This window comes from Eleginops maclovinus, chromosome 16 (assembly GCF_036324505.1).
Source record: "Eleginops maclovinus isolate JMC-PN-2008 ecotype Puerto Natales chromosome 16, JC_Emac_rtc_rv5, whole genome shotgun sequence".
Lineage (NCBI taxonomy): Eukaryota > Metazoa > Chordata > Actinopteri > Perciformes > Eleginopidae > Eleginops > Eleginops maclovinus.
Window position 1 is genome coordinate 10,983,262 of NC_086364.1, and position 12,570 is coordinate 10,995,831.

The 12,570-nt window shown below is 41.1% G+C and overlaps 1 protein-coding gene across 1 annotated transcript in view; it reads right to left on the reverse strand.

Annotated features, from left to right (window-relative positions):
- Positions 1 to 12,061, reverse strand: part of spop (speckle type BTB/POZ protein) — a 99,075-nt gene extending 87,014 nt beyond the window's left edge. The window contains exon 1 of the mRNA XM_063903736.1: positions 11,978 to 12,061. The gene's annotated coding sequence lies outside the window, so the exon portion shown is untranslated. The remainder of the gene's footprint in view (positions 1 to 11,977) is intronic.
- Positions 12,062 to 12,570: the final 509 nt, after the last annotated feature.

Consider the following 12,570-nt stretch of genomic DNA (forward strand, 5'->3'; position numbering starts at 1 on the left):
AATACAAACCTAGTTTTATAAGACAGGCAACAGGAAAAAGGGGGGGTCTATAACACCCCTTTAGTACGTTTTTGTATTGCTTTTGATTTATGAGATTTAGCAGCAAAAGTTAAGACAGTGACTTCATGTTACAGAATGCACTGTGTAGAGTAGTATACCATAGCTTCATTCATAGCTATACATTAAAACATGTCAAGTTATTACTTTTAATCTTACTACCGCCTGTACTTGCAGTGCAAGATATCAATTATGTTGACACTTTGTTTGATCGATAGATTGATGGCGCAACAGAAGTTGAGTTGCCATCCCTTCGATATTCTTAAGGCAACCGCTTTCAGTGAAAAAACTAAAACAGCTTTAAAGACCAACTGTAAGCTGCTCGGACTAAATGGCAACCAGAGAAAGTTTGCTACCAGCAGGTGAACAAAGTGGAATATAAATAAGCTAAAGACACACATTCTGGAGTGAGCTTGGTGTAGAAAAGTTAATAATAAGTCAGTGTTTTCTTCACAGCTTGTTTGTGCTGCCCCCAAGTGGATTAAAACTCAGTTATTGCAAAAGGTATGATATTCTACACCATCACTTCTTTGTGCTATAAAACTACTATGATATGACAATCAGCCCAGTAACAACCATGAACGTTCACCTCTTCTTTCCTCACAGTTTTGTAAATGAAAACGGTCATCATTATTGAGAACTTTATTGTGATCAATCACCAGCCAGTGTGTTACCGAGTTGTGACCACAGGAAATGAGGTATGACCTGTTGCTTGTAACAGTCCCATCCAAAGTCTAGATCAGCAGGATGGGCCAAGGCCCTTGCATGCCCTTTCTGTCTTCTCTGTCCTGTTTGGTTTGCCCTCCTGTGACACTGGCAGTCCCAAGTGGTCAGTTAAGACGAAGACAGACGACAATACACAATCTAACCAGTCATGCCACCAAGACCTGACATGTTGACACCAGCAATGTCTCTGAGCATCATGAGACACCACGGTCCGTCTGGGAAATAAAAAAATTTAAAAAAGGAGGATGGAGCTGCCAGACAGGCAGGTGGGAAACTACATTTCACAAGCATGGAAAATAGAAAGCAGAAAAAATGAAGAGCCCACGAGACCGAGAGGGGGGAGAGGCAGAATGAAAGATAGGTCGATGTACAACAGGCTGATGAAATAGAGCGAGAAAGACAGAGAGAGAAAGGAGTGGAACAGCAGCTCAAACAATAGTCTAGAAACACAGGAACAAAAAAGAGACTCGCTGAAGGGATAGAAGACAAATCATGCAGAGGGCAGAGAGGAACACAGAGAGATGGGGTTGCCCGAAAAATAAATAAAAAATGTCAGACTCAATTCTTCTCTCAAAAAGAGGGGAGAATTAAGGTGGAAAAGAATTGGAAGAAGGATTGCTCCTCTACGTCTCACTGCTCCTAAAACCTGCACAGACTTGAAAAGACCAATATGTAAAACGGAACAAAACGCCAGGGGGGTTACATCAAGCGCTTCACTACATTCAAAAAGAGCCACAGAGGGAGAATAACTGACACAATTAAGAGCATAACTGTCATCACAGCCAATCAACCCACCGCCCACACACCTGCACTGAGCAATAGACCCGTGATGAGGAGGGATGAAGGGCTGCTAATTCCCCATAGCAGCACTGACTACTAATAGTGCCAGATACATTAAAGGCCTAAAGGCTACAGCATCCTAATGCAACAGAAACATGAGACACATGTTCGAAATCGCTCCATCACAACACGTTCCTGCCTCTTTTGCATTCTGAGAGAAAAGCTGACATTTAAATAGAATCCTGCTGACATGCAAATTAGGTGAAGCCAATTCCACATGTGCATCAGAAACAAGAGAGTGATGTGTGCATCTGAAACCAATCACAGGTGGATGCATACCCTCGCTCAATAAAACACAAACTAAATTTAATGAGCTCTCAAGCTCCTCCACGGTGACATTTCCCCTTGCATTTCTCCATATTTTACAACTATCTCCACTTCTCTTTTTCTCCATACTGGTGCTTGCCCCCCGCTCCACCTCCCCTGGCTCAGCTTTCCGTTTTAAATCCACTTCTCTGCCTCTATCTTTTTCTCCCTCCATCCAAAACAACAGCTATTCCAGAAAGAGGGCCATCAATCTTCTTCAATAAGGCCCGAGTGCGAGGGAGTGCCAAGGCTAGAGCAGATTACTATCTCTCCTTACCACCACTCAACACTAGATAACATATAGAAGGAGAGAATGGGCAGACGGGGAGACACGGAGGGTCGACAACATGTCAGAGAAACAATCTTAGATAGCAGGCGGACACATTAGATCTTAAAAACCTCAAACACACTTCCACCCCTGTCAACAGCGGAGAATGTGAAGTAAGCTGAATTTAAAAACCTCTAATCCTAACTGGCAACTCTAAACCTGACCCATGATTTATTTCCAAAGAGAGCCTCGCCTTTGGAAAGACAGGAGCTACGCTTCAGCTTTCATCTCCTGTAAACAGCTGGCTTTGAAGGAGGATTGGAATTCAATGGTCATTTTTATTATCATTTTTGTCATTATCAATTAATCAAATGGTCAATAAATCTTTTGATTGTCTTGATATTTAATTTGTCAGAAAAATGAAACAAGCAAAGATTTGTGTCTTCACATATGTTGATGTTAGGGTTTGACAGAATTCTATTAAAACTGCTTATTGATTTGATAGGGTCAAAAAAAATTCAGCCAAGCAGGCAGAAACAAGACAAATTCTGAGTGTATCTTGGTGACAAGCCAAACTTAGCTACAAGTGCCTGTACCATGGGGATGGGTGTATAAGAAGAACTTGATACAGTGCTAAACGGTTGCTCAGTGGCGCATGAAGTCAGAATTGCTCGACTTTCAAGAACACGGTTACCCTGAGCTTCCCTGGATCTTATGGCGGTCCCATAAAGCAAACACACTTGTGTTTTCCTTAAACTCCGTCTGCCACATCTCGGCCCAGTCAAGTTAATGGAGAAAAAATAACTCTGGACTAGTTATAAGTGCACTTTACAATTTGAAAGACATAATATATTAAATAAGGCGTATTGAAATGTTGCTACTGGGAAGTCGAATTACCTTTAAAAAAAAAGTAGTATATTTTCAAACATCTTTTTCCTAAGGGTTATCATTGGGGGAAAGTATTTTTGGGCGCCATTGCATCATATAAAGTACACAGAAGTTGTATTTTTACTTTTTAGCCACTAAAAGAGGTTAGCTTCAAAGCCTGGTGCTCTTGGTCTACTCAGCCAAAGATTACTTTTGTGTCTAGAAACTCAACGCTGCAGCAACAGAAAGCCAACAGAGCGTTTCTGCAGTTCCAACTAAACCAACCTGGAAAACGTTTTTCTCCAGAGAGGTTTTAGCTTTAGGAGTTGAATATTAGCCCACTAAAACTTGCTTGGGAACAGTAATGTTGCTGGTTCAAATCCAGCACAAACAACATTGCTGAACTTGTAGCAGGGCATTACATGGGAGTAAACAGTAAATAACAAGCAGTTGATGTTTAGGTACGTGAAAATAAACTCACAACACACACACACACACACACACACACACACACACACACACACACACACACACACACACACACACACACACACACACACACACACACACACACACACACACACACACACACACACACACACACACACACACACACACACACACACACACACACACACACACACACACACACTTTACAGACATTTTTTCTTTCACAGCAAAGACTCTGTGATCTCGTATTACTTATAGAACATCTTCTCAAACAACAATGTTCAATCCAAGGACACAACTAGACCACCAAGCCAGCTCTGACAGCTACATCCACAATGGAACATGATAGGGCTAATCGCTATGCAGCTTTCTCACTGAGGACAACCTACATGGGAGAGTTTTGTCAGACATAATAAACTGTCCTTGCATTGTCACAGCTCAGTTGAGGATGAAGGTTAAACTTAGAGCTGTCTGTAAAGCTGTCCCTCTGCAGCAGCAGGCTCTGACTGGGGATCAGCGTACTGTGGCTTCTGTTGGGCCTTTGGGCCACACGGTGACGAGATGGAGGAGGCAGCGGTGGCGGGGCTCAGCCTAGCGCTAAAGACTTTGACACTAACATAATCACTGATAATTGATTCGCCTGGTAAGGAAGGTGTAACATTAAAAGATAAAAAGAGCAGCGATGGTGTCAGCACAGTGTCAGGGCTTAATGTGAGCTGATGGGGCCGACGCTGCCTGTCACACACCGGCTGATCACACAAGAAGGGACGGACACATATCATCCAATCAGCCCTGGACCAACTCTGCACCCTCAAAGGGGCTTTGATCAGCATCGGGCCAAGAGAAGCGAGGGGACATACAAACCAAGGACGGAAGAGAGACCGAGGAAGAGGTCTTAAAGAAGACAGGCATCGTAGCTGTTACAGGACGGCCCTGAGAAGTCACATGAGAGATACAGCAGGGAGTTTCAATGAGCAGCACCAAAGGATCAAGCACATATTGATATGACATGCTTCAATTCGATTTTGGATTTGGTTAACCAAGTTTACTGACACAAAGACTATTCTCTTGAACACTGAACTGAAGCTAAAGTGAATGGGCTATTATTTTGATGACCAATCTGTTGACTCCTTCATTTATCAAGTGTTGTTACCAAATGTTATTTACAGCTTCTCAAAAAAGAAAAATTGCTGTTTTTTCTATTATTTGATATCTGAAAACCGAAGGTCTTTAGGTTTTGGACAATTGGTAGAACAAAAAAAGACATTTTGAATAATCACTTAGTCTTTAAGGATATTAATATGGGCATTTTCAAACATTTAATAAACAAAATAAAGTCCAATAAATCCCTACGACTTTGAACAGCAAACATAAAACTATTGCTGAGAGTGGAACAAATATTTTGTGTTTAATTTAGCTTAGTTGGTTAGCTGTTATTAGCAGACCATAGATAAATTCAATGGAGAAAAAAAGCTGGAAGCTTAAATAAATGCAGCCTTTACAAAATAAGTGAATCAGTTATTTTTTCAGCTCTATACTTTCTTTGCACTTGTACTAATCAAAATGGAGCATAACAGGCAGCCAGTATTGCAGTTACACTCTGGCTAATGTTATTTTCATTAGTGTATAATGAAATTAGTGACTACAACAGTACTAAGACCTTTGATTTTATAGAGTTACTAAACACACTGTTAACCTGTGATTTTAACAGACCCCTGTTTCTTAACATGGCATAACATGGAGCGCCAACTCTACTCACCCTCACAGCTTTGTTATTAACGTGTAATGGAGACACATGAGGTAAGTCCACTAGCAGTGACTGGGGTGTGCCTATCTGCTGAGTGAACTGATGAAGACGGAGGGCTCCCTGTAGCCTTACAGTCAGACCGCTGATAAATGTGCCAGCCTCCACCCTTTCCCCAACTGCAGGAAGGTTGTGTGTGTGCATGAGAATAAGCATTGACGCCCGCTAGACTGGAACTGACAATATTAAGTGGTAGTGGCACAGTTTCCATGAACACAGGGAGGCCAAAAGAACCGAGGGGCAGGAAGGCCTCTTTTATGTCACCAACTAGACATTTAAGGAGCTAGTCAGACTATCTGTCCTCCTATACAGCACCTACACACTCGCCTTTCCCGAATCAAATGTTGCTGAGTACAAGCAGCAAGAGACAGTCAGACAAACACACATTTCCAAAAGACAAACGCATACAACATCATGTCGAAAGAAATGGCTAGTGCGAGATCAAAGACTCTACAGATGTTTAAGTGAACCATAGGAGCTCCTTCAGAGGTAGACTGCAGGGCTCGGATATCTTACAGAGGAGCAAGGGAAGAAAAATAAAAAAGGGTGTAATGAGAAATAAGAGGGGGAAAAGGGGAATAGCAAAAGCCAGAGGCGGCAGACGGGAGAGAGGAGGTAGGCTGGGATGAGGAGCAAGTGAGAAAATGCAACTAAGAGGCTGATGAGCAAAACAAGGAGTAGGTAAGAGAAAGTGAGAGATTATAGGGAGTGTTGGAAGAGAATTTGAAGAGCAGAACAAAGCTGTCAATAAAAAAAGTTTGATGGGAAGGGGTTGAAAGAACAGAAGGAAATGGCAACACATGAGACATGACAAGCACGCTTCATGCACCCTTTTGCAGCTAAAATGGATGGCATGCTTTCTCATAATGTCCTTCAAAAAGCAGTGCTGGAGGCTGTAGATTTGACAGCACAATATGTCCCAAGAAGGAAAATGTAGGATATAGAGTAAATGAAAGTAAAACAAAAAAGATGGAGACGATCCCCAGAGAGGCAGCCTATGGCATCTGTTTGTCACAAGCTACAGTCGTAGGGAGAAGTGTGTGGGGGGGGGGGGTTAAAGGTAGCTCCTCTTCTCAATCTTGAACCACCCAGCTGTCCTCCATCCACAGCTGGAGGCTAAACTTAAGCTCCATCAACACCCATCAGGGACAGAGGAGAGGCCTTGGGAAGGGGGTCATCTACAATCACCAACCAGATAGAAAATTCGAGACTCACATCTGCATCATTAGCAGAGCTGCCAAAAGCCCCCTGATGTCTACCAACAACCACATCCCTCAGAAACGTGGCCACCACAGTAACTGTGTGTGCACACAAACATCCTCTGCACAATCGCCATAGAGCAATGTCAGCCTCCTCTTCATGAATATTCATGTGCCTCATTAACACTCAAGTGGGGAAACACAGCATATTGCATGAGACTCCCGTTACTTGGAGAGAGAGTTGAGGGAGCGAGAGGAGAGGGGAAGAAGAGATGGGACACATGGCGGCTGTGGAAAAAGCAAAAGGGGAAAAGATACCAAGTAAGCGGAGAAGTCTTCTTTTCATTGCCAGCAAACTTTTTTTTGAATCTCAAGAGTATAGAGGGAGGGGGAATGTCCTATATTGTTCCGGGAGCTGATAGCCTCCTGTCGCTTTTCCTTATAAAGCCTGACTAGGGCAGTATAGAAGCAGCGTCAGCAGCAGGGAGAGCACAGCGGGAGCGCAGGGTGGGAATTACAGACCATTTTACACTGCAAATCCTCCAGCAATAAAAGCTTTAGAACAGCTGCAATTTCTCCTGTAATGTCTGGCTGTTCACAATAACTGCTAAACTGTAGGGGATATGGGTGAATACAACTCAACGCAAGCTGTAGCCAAACAAACATTCATGCAACCCCCGTCCTTGTTTGGTAACAAAACACACCGGCACAGACATACAAAGCCCGGCTGTCTCATATGCAGACACTGCTTCAGTCAGTTCTCTCACTCAGACTCGACTCTGTGAGGCCCTTGCCAACAGACACATGCAGACAGATACCACACACAGAGAGAGGATTATTTTCCCTTTATGTTGTAATGCCAGTGAATCTCTTCACAGGAACTGCCAGCATGGGAAATCTCCCATCCTGCAGCTGTGTCCTCAGAGGGACACTAGAAACTGTAGATAGAGGACTATTTCCTTGACTTTTTCACTGTAACAGCCGGCCACTCAGAGAGAAAGATATGACACAAAGTCAGGACATGCCCAAAATGTTGCCTCACCAAAGTCACTGCAGTCCTTTAAAAGGGCACCAACCGACCCGGGGTACTATAATTGGACCTGGTCTCTGAAAATCAATACTGCTGCTTACATCAGGGGCCAACACTAAAGCTATTTCATATTCCACTTTCTACGCACAGTTTCTGACAAAAAACACCCTTCAATTTCAGAACAGTATGAACTATCGATTTCACAGCCATGATTCTTACTCTCACTCGCCACCCCCTATCCTCTCTCTTTTCCAGTCCCCTACCAATGACACGCAACTCCTTTACCAAGCAATGATTTGTTTTGAAGGTGAATAAGGTTGACTGTTTTTTACCTGGCCACTTCATAATTCTAGGTTATTTAAATCTCTCATAAGTGACTATGTCTCACAGCATTTGTATGGAGGAGTTTCATTGATCATGAGGGAAACTATGTCTGTCTCCCCGTGTAGCAATTCTATTATCTGTGGAATATTCAAATGATAAAGATGAAGACTGCAGACACTTTACCCTTTTTAGATCAATTGCAATAACAGCATTAAGGTATTCTTTATATATTTGTGTCGTTCATCTGGTCAACTAATCAACTGATAGATTTAGAACGTTGTTGTTATTATATGAAATTAGATATTACCGACTAAAGAGGCCTGATAGTCTTCAGATTTAAAAAAAGTTTTGATGAAATGTTAGACATCACCCAATCAAAGAATGGTATAACATGCAAATTTTAATCGGAACGCTACAAGCATTCATGTATAAGTAATTGAGACTCTCTTGACTTTTGGAAATAATACATTATTACGACTGGCTTCAACATTGTACCTAAAATATTATCCTTCTCAAATGCCAAATCAGAAATTGCTTCAGCCATGACAGAGCTGGATCTGGTAATCAAACCATTAGGATGGGTCTCCACTTTCCAGGCTTAAATGCCAGTTAATATCAGCACAATTGGATCTGACTTTTGGGCAGCAACACTTTTAACCAACTGTGTTGTCATTCATTCGTATTCAGATGGCTTTCCTGGGTCACGAGGCCTGGCAGAGACCGGGGACCTGACCAGTTCAGATCACAGGCCCAAACACTGCATGCATGCATGATTTAAATACATCTAAATGGCAGATGGCGAGTGCTGGTTCGTGTCTGGCTCCGGGACAGAAGCAGGGATGTAGGAGAAGCAGGGGATGAGGCTGCGTTTGAGTGAGAAATGGCTTCGCTTGTTTTTAAGATTACTTTTCCTCTTAAAACATTCACTTCATCTGTGTCACTTCTGCTCCCAACTTGTTATTGGAAAATAGGCACGCTGGAAACCCATTGCATGCTGGCACTGTCTGCATCAGTCACACACTGACACACACATACACACAGAAAATACATTTCATCGTCCATATTCGAAACAGCCAATAGCACTGGCAGGCATTTTCGACCCCAATCCATATTTCAATTTCTCTCCTCTCACGCAAACTAATTCAATACTTGTTGCCTTCCCTCACAAGCGATCAGCAATGTGAGAAATGAGCTTCTTCTCGTGCTGAATCTATAAAAAGGCTCAATCAAAGGCATTTTTGAGTGGGCTTCTGCCTATATCAATTATGTCTTGTGCCTGCACACAGGAAGATTCTTGTAAGTAGCACAAAAGGATGGAAAATCTGTACTTTGCAACATTCTCGCAACACTGTAATAAAATGCAGATCACTTTACATATTTTCTGTACTCCAAATGCATTCAGCCCAAATTAGCCGCATTTAAAACTCATATTTTACATCACATATTGTCACTGCTTTACGTCAAGAGCTTAACCACTTTCAAACCACTTAGATAAGCAGCGAGATGCGAGTCAAATAAGTATTTCAATATGATGTACTCAAATTTGAACTCTGAAGTGGATATTAGGTTTAAACAAGAATCAGACACTTTTCCCCACAAACATTCATCAATTTCTGAACTCCTAAAAGAAACATCAAAAAGCCAGACAAAAATAGACTGTGAAGACATCAGCCTACATGTTGGGGATTGAAGTACAGAAACAGCACAAAAGCCAGACTGGTCATAGTGAAAAGTACAACTCTACCAAATTTAACTTCTCCTAATCAGGCTTATAAATTAGAAAAAACCTCAAAGAGGCTACACTTCATAGGATGGATTTTACCCTGAAGGAGGAAGGATTTCATTGACTTTGCACTCAGTAACAGTAACATGTTTGAAGAAGATGTACACAACTTCGAAATACTAATTTATGTTAACAACCTCCTGTACTGAAGCAACTTAGTAGCCTAAGTCCTCAAAAGCACACAACTGAATAACTGTTACATTTTTCCTTACACTCACTGGTAATGCATTCGTTGTAAGATGCTGGAGATACATGAGCATGTGCATGTTTTTCAGCCAAGATAATTGATTTGTGCTTCTGTTGCTGCTCTGGCCACCACAGTGCCAGATGTGAATTCTCCTACACTCCAGGATTGAACACACTATTTTATTTTTGTGGGTTATGTTGTTCTTGTAAAGCATAACTGGACTAGTGCATTTTTTTTAACACAACCCTGTGTTGCAGAATTACAATAAATGATCCTTAAATCTTTGAAGTATACACTCACACTTATTTGATGTTGTTGAAATAGGAAAGGATGAGTAACAGCTGCTGCAACTCAGGCACCTGGCTACACTTTTCCTATCAACTCTTTGGCCATGTAAAGGGAGAAACACGCAAGGTAATAGCGACAAATTTAGGGGCTTAAAAGAGGACAGCTTTACGATGCCTGAGCGGCCTCTATGACTTCATTCCTGTCAGATTCTATTAGCTTGGCCTCCACCGTGAGTTTCAATTGGCTCATGGCCTATTCCCAGCAGTTACAGAAGCACCTGCCGTAAATAAACCAAATGGCTGCATCTTGTAGTGTATGAAGGGGCGGCGGCTGGGCACTTGCGTGTAAAGAACATCTGACAGAGTGGTTGAATAGTTTAATATACAGCAGCAGCTGAATGGACACAGTCGACTAGAGAGAGAGCTCGACACGCATCAGCTTAAGAGTTTAAGTTTGACTCGTGTTTAAAAAGAATGCAAGCAGCCAGGTGAAGAAAGCACTTCTAAATCAAGACAAGTGGTCTCATTCCACTCCACATACACACTCTCTTATAAACAAAAGAAAAAGTGTGTCTGCAAGCTGCCAGGTGGAAGTCTAAGGAAAGGCCACCTGTCTAATAACGGTTGTTGATGCTCACAGCTCAGCAATATGAAATTGAGCATCTGGCCTGTCCCCTCCAAACTGATCTTGTTAACAGCATGCAGATCTGTGTTCCCCTTATACAGAATGTACTTCACCCAAATAAGTTTTCCCTAACCAAGAAACATAATTTTGTGTTCATTAATCTAACCAATCAGCGCTTGGAAATGCTATTTTGTTAAAAATGTTCAACTGCCAGATGTCCACTGAATATTTGTAAAAAAAATAAAAGGCACACAGTTTTTCTTTCAGTTGAATACTTTTTGGGTGGTTCTCTACCAAAAACTTAGAAAAATGTAATTATTTTTAAACCAAGATATGTGCAACAAAACACCCCAAGAGTGAAATTAAAAGGAATAATACATTGTGGTCACAATTACTAAAATGCAATGCATGGTGGAATTAGCTTGTTGTTTTTTTGGCTTTGAGATGGCCTTTTGAAAAACAATTTCCTTGTGCAGAAGAAAAACTGTTCTGCTAGCTCAGTCAGCTGAATGAAAAAGGCTGCTCACACAATGAAATTAATAACTATGAGCTACTGAATTGTTTATTCTTATATTTAAAAATAATACACGGAGGACATGAAGAATGTCTTGATGAATAATCAATAGATTAGTTATCATGAACAGTAAATAGTTTTGTGTAGCTACTGAGTGTATTCAAAATAAGAGTATTAGGATAAAAAGTATGATATTTGCCTCCAAACTGTAGGCTACTTTAAAAGTGTTGTTAAATACAGTAGGCTACTACTAGTAAATATACTTAGTTACTTTCCACCATTGATAATGCATCCCTCAGTCTATGATAGAGATGCAACAGAGTAGGGGCAGAGACACTGTGTCACTATTTTGCAGGATACGCAGGATACAGCATTACATGTGCTCTTACCCTGGGATCATTATTTTGCATGTGTCTTGCTGAAATGTACAGATGCTTTTACACACACACATAAAGCGGATAGACATCGGTACAACACATACATTTTCCTCAAAAATAAAACTGCGGAAAAGTGCACCACACAATCTCGCCATAACAGTTAACCAACCTGAGCTGTTACTGAGCTGCTAACGTCAGCATGCTAGCGGTGAATATTTAGGACCTTTAAAAGTACTGCAGGATTTAAAGCAAACCCAAACTCACGTGGTACGGACAATATAGCTCAACAATAAAGCGATATGGGTTATTAGGGAAAATTGTTTAAAAACTCACCTTTGTTTCGCTATTGTACGAAAGGGATGAAGATTGTTTGAAAGGAGCTGTTACTGTCTTTCCGGGTTTGATTGTGACGTGAACAGGCGGCCAACATACTGGATTGTTTTGGTTCTTTTTGTACTATAAATCCATGGTCTCCAAGTGTTATACTGGGCGAAAACATGTCTTACAGTATCTGCCTGTCATTTAATCCTTTATGTTAGTAATGCTCTATATGGGATTAGTTTAGTTAAAATTCAAGATTACTCCCCAGCTGTGGTGGAAAGTAATTTATATACATAATCCAATGTTTGTACAGAAGAGAACTGTATTAATTTGAACAGAACTAATAATTGTGAACCACCAACACATTATTTATAAACTCACATAGCCTCAACTTTAGATATTTTGTGGACTTTAAAATTCCACGATTAATGTATTATAGGAAATTAAGAGGCTTCAAGACTGTAAACCGTTTCAGATGACATTTGGAAGTTTAAATAGACAAAGATTTTAAAAATAAAGATGAATAACGATAATAATGAGTGATATAAGTACTTTTACTCAAGATAAGGTTCTAAAATCTTCTGTCTCCACTGCATGAAACCTTT